Below are 5,495 nucleotides of genomic sequence, written 5' to 3' on the forward strand. Positions count from 1 at the left end.
ATCTGTAAGGCAACCGGTTAGTCAGCACGTTAACGCGACAAAGGCGTTGAAGCATGTTAAACGTTTGCTTGTTTGGGGGGACGGTATTCTTTTTTCTTTTTTATCTCGCTTTGTAGAATACTACATATACATACATACATACAATACAGCTTGCGACCCTTTATGCTTAGCTTGCTACTTATTTTTTTGGCTTAAAGAGCCACATATCCGCTTCCTTTATTTACTCTTGGCACAAGAAAAACCTTTCGCGTTGCATAGCTTTCACCTTACCTCGGTATTTGTAGCCTCATAAAGTGCTTAAACTCGACACATTAGCAATGGCTGCTAATGACTTTAATTCACATTCACGCATCCTAGCCCTGCGCAAGAAAACAATTAAAAAATTCTTTAAGTTTTTGTCGTCCTAAGACGAACCATTCTAAACCTGCGTCGAGGTGAGAAGAGTTAAGAATGTAATAAAATTTAGCCTAAATTTATGCAACCACGCGTACTAAATCTTACTAAAAATGTGGCACAGCATCTTAAATGTGCGCCAAGAAAATGCTGTTTTAAATTTTTACAGCGAGCGAATAGCTTAAAGCTTAAGCCGCAATGGGCTTGCACGGAGATATGTAAATATGTATGTACAATAATCGCTAGAGTTTTACACAACGTAAAATAGGCACTGCTGCTCGCTAAATATTTTTTTTTTTTTTTTAATTTTCGTTTAGCTGCACGTAACTTAAAGTCCAGCAATTTAAGCTTCCTCATTTGCGTACTTGTATTTCTCTTTCCTCTTTAGTGTGCCACGCATTTCATTCAGTTAGCATTGCCAAAAGTCAAGATGCTAATATTCATAGCGTCCCATGAAATTACTACCAATTTACCAGCCACTGGTCGACTACAATGCCCTACAAAGGTGTATATAACGCGTTAATTCCTCAGCCTAGCAGTTATTCTAAGCGATAACGATCAATCTTCCGGCCACGAACTATTCAGCTCACACTGCGCTTATACTGGTATTGCGGCCGTAGACCGACGTCTAAGACATGCAGGAAAATTAAACATCACCAGCAGAAAATTTATGATGTCAGTCGGCGGAAGGTGAATGACGCGCCCCTTCCATTTGTTTAAATGAAAAGGAAAACAGCGCCTCACAAGAAGCGGTTGCTAGAAGATTCGTGCGAATGAGGTTGGAGGCAGTTGATGTTGAAGGTAACAGTGGGATTACAATATAATTCCTAATTCAAAAGCCATTTGGAAATTTAAGAAGTAAAAATGTTATCTGACATAATAAATGCTTAGTAAAAGTTGAGACTAATTGAAGTTAGTTATTTTTAACTTTTAAAAAGACAGGCAAAAGGATATAGTAGTGTTCTCTATTTCACACTGTGACTGGCATTTCGTACTTGAAATCGTATGGGAAAACATCTGTGTCCCGAACTACTCCCGAAATTGTCCCGAACTTGAACCAAATTGTCCCAATAAAGTCCTAAACTCCTGCAGAACTGGACCCCAACTAGTGCCGAAATGATGATTATCTATTTTGGAGAAATAGTCCTGAACTAGTCCCGAACTAGGCCCAACATAGTCCCGAAATGGTGCCGAAAAAGTCGCGAACTATATATAGCAGCGAGCTGTGTTTCTAGAACAGCTGATTTAATTTGTTTTAATTTGTATTACTTCTCAAGTGAAAAAACGAGTAATTTCAGTTATCCGTGTTGCTTTGTATCAATACACTACTGTAGTGCATATGCCTAAAAGTATGCAACGAAAATATGTAGACGATTATATTTGCGTTGTAACAAAGGCTACTTCTAATGAAAAATTACAGACGTTCTGCTGGGTTGCACAAAATAAAGACAATAGATTTTTAGGCGTATTCGAGCTCTCATTGCCACAGTTGCATGTACATACTTTCTGTAGAATTGACCTATTTATATAGATTTTTAGAATGCTTTTGACCGATATTTTTTTTTTATTGGAAAGCTGGTGCGCCAAGAGTTTTTATATGAGTATTAAAATCGGCCGTGGTTTTTGGTTAAAAATTTCCAGTCTTTAGTTATTTACCTTAACTGTATTGGTATTTCAAGCTAAAAGTAATTTTAAAAGCTAAAATATTTTATTTAAATATTTAACATACCTTTGCCACAGTTGCTCAAAATGAGCATCCTGAACAAACACCACTGGCGCGTCGCACAAATGAGACTTTTATGAAGACAGGTAAATTTCGTAAATTTTGTTTGCCTTAAGAATTATAGAATTAAATATATCTTAGCGATGCAAGCAAATAACGGCAAGCCATAAATATAAAAAGAACAACAGAGACGCCTACAGAAAGTTTCTACTACTTACTAGTAGTGGTGTGCTTTGAGGAAATCCTTGAGAAATTTTACCAAGCAGGCAAAATAGCGAAAAGACACCAACAACATGTATATGAATGTATGTACATATAAAACTCCGAAGAGTGTATAGATGTTTAAGTGTAAGTAGTCCAAACATGTGGGTGCATATGCACACTTAGCGGCGGTAAAGTCTCTTACTTAAAGTACCTACATAATTGCAATAAGCTTGCATGTGGTTGCATTGAAAGCCGAGAATTCATAAATTGTGAGTGAGTAGAAGAAAGTAAAAGTGGAAAAACTGTGAGCGCAGTCGGTGCAAGTGTGCCGAAGCGACCAATATAATGTCGACTACTTCAAAGTTTGTGGTCCGTCTAGAAACTTGCCTAAAAAGTCGCTAAAATTTAATTTATCAACCAAGTGTGGCCGCATGTAATTGTAACAGGCATTCGTACATATGTATGTTTGTAAGTATGTACAATAAATGTTCAGGGCACAAGCCAGGAAAGTCAGTGGCCTGTTTAAAGGCAGCAATTTAGAAACGAAAACTTAGCAATTGCCCTACAAAAAGAAAATATAGAATAAAAGTAGTCGGCGTGAACTAGGCAGTAAAGTCGCGCGAGAAGGCTCGACTTATTAACGGCGTCGCAAATGAACTCGACGACACTAAACTTGACACGATTCGTCCTCCAACCAAGAAGAACAAACAACGAAATGTGCGCAAAAGAAGACTACATATATGTATTTGTAGTGGCCAAACAGAGTTGCAATCACACTAAGCCAAACAAAGCGATGAGACACAAACAGTTTTCGCCGCTAGACAGTGATCACAGCAACTTTATACATACTCGTACTTAGAGATATGTACATATGTACGTGTGTATGTGCCTCGGTGCTTGGTAATAGTTGAGTGAAACCGAAAAATAAAATAGGCAAAACCTAAACGAAAAAGACAAAAGAAATTACGAGTTTCAATTTAGAGTTAAAATTTATTATATCCATTAAGCAAATGGGTTTTATAGTAAACTTGTCGCTCGAATCGGCCTAGCAGCGCGCATCTTCACAAACTGTCGCCGCTCGTTACACACTCAAAGCAATGATTTTGTTTGTCTCTACGAGTACTACGTATGTATGTATGTATGTATGTATGTATGTTTGGTTGTGTACACTGCACCATGCTGCTAACTGTTTGCTTGTTTTCTTGTTTGAACGACTACTACTGGTCTCAGTTTGGCCTAGACTTGACTTCTGGGTGTTGAACTTAGTGGGTGGAAGAGATTGCTGGTTCGCTTGTTTGCGGTTTGTGTCGAGTAAACATGCGTCAGCTTGTCTACAATTGCAATGACAACAACGACAACAATTGCATCCAACTAAGATACGAGGCGTAGAGAACGCAAAGGTTGTAAAGTTTTAGAAAAAGACAATAATAAAATTGAGAACTAGTACTATTTAGGGAGGCCTTGTTGGAAAGCACAGTAATAGCAAAACTGAACTGCTGAGAAGTAAAAAGAAAATATTATAGACCAAGTAAGCATCTTATAGGCTCAACTATTGTCCCTATAAGAACTTTGTAGAAGATATATCTTCAACCTTAATTATTTTTTATGAAAAAAATCAAGAGCTCTCAAATATCGGAGAATAGTTTCGAGTATATATATGTATGTAGGTGTGTGTATTTGTTTGTGCCCTATATGAAGCTGTTGCGATTAAAATTTTTTAGAGTGTTATCTATAAAAATATAGTCAATCAAGTCATATTTCATTTACAAAAATAAAACTAATTTTTCAAGTGTAATTTTTTCGCTCGGAAATAATGATTATTTTGTGAATTGTTATTTCTTTATTAAAAACAACCATTATCTTATCATTTTTATGTTTTTGGACAGAAGAAATATTTTTTTTTTTTTAATTTTTTTCATATAAAAGAGGATTTTTTTTATTTTATTCTTTTATCTAAAATAACAACGTTTTTCAAGTTTTATTTTTTTGGTCGAAAACAAACCTAATTTTTTGAGCATTATTTTTTTCTTTGAGAAACAATAATAAATTTTTGATTTCCTTTTTTTTTTGACAGATCGAAAAATTTAAAACGCCACACAATATTTTATGCTGTGCACTTATCAACATATCCATTAAAAAAATTACAACAAATTTGCAAATCGTTAACTATTTCACCAAGGTTGTTCATATAGGGGTTTGCTTTGGGACATTCCGAAAGTCGCTTAACTTTCAGAAGAAATTTACGGCCATATTTTGACCTGTAGATTTTTTTGTAACAGGAAATAGGTATCGCAAAATCGATCCCGCATAGATCACATTAGACCCATTCGCAGCGTGGTTCTATAGGCGGCACCTCTCACCTTCTTCTTCTCATCGACTTGACATTCCTCGTCGTACTAGTAGTTCCTTTCGACTCGCTGATATATAACTATGTACTGTATGTGTTCCCACTGCTAAATGGGATCAGTCGATTTCTTAGCCAATACTGAATATGCGCTCTTTACATGATACATATGTAGCTGCCCCATTAAGAACCCCTCAAATCGTAGTCAGTTGCTTTTTTGTTGGCTTTGTGTTTTTCGTGTGTAAAAATCCTTTTTGTTAGCAGCTTTACACAATTCTATGGGTGAAATCAAAAAGAAGATGTGTATTTTGTAGCTTGTACACACTTTCGTAGTAAATTTACGCACACCACAGCAGTTATATTACACTCTTAAAAGTCCGAAATTTAAACAAACTACATATTCGTTGAATAATCTAGCAAGTAATTTTGCGAATAATAAGGTAGAAAATCAGTAACCTACCGTTTAGCTAGGAAATTTACCCAATTTTTTTTAGAGTGTATTAATCCGAATACTTGGTTCGTATTTTCCCCACTTAAGTGCCGTTTCTTTCTACCGTGACGTAAGGCTTCAAACGGGTTGGATGCCTCATTTAGTCCGTGCGTTGCTCACACTTTTAAGGATGCGTCCCATCGCACTATTAAATGAAATTGTTTACACAACCCTAAAAAAGGGCTGTCGGTCATTTTTGGTACTTTTAACTGTTTTTTTTTTTTACCCGAATGAAGAAGCGAAATGATTTTTGAAAATGTTTAAACCAATAGCTATTTCGAAAAATTTTAAATGTTGAGTTAGTACACTTTTGAAGTACATTTGCGGTATATATTATTCCT

This window comes from Rhagoletis pomonella, unplaced genomic scaffold, assembly GCF_013731165.1.
Source record: "Rhagoletis pomonella isolate Grant_MI unplaced genomic scaffold, Rhpom_1.0 Rhpom_scaffold_00002, whole genome shotgun sequence".
NCBI classification, from domain to species: Eukaryota; Metazoa; Arthropoda; class Insecta; order Diptera; family Tephritidae; genus Rhagoletis; species Rhagoletis pomonella.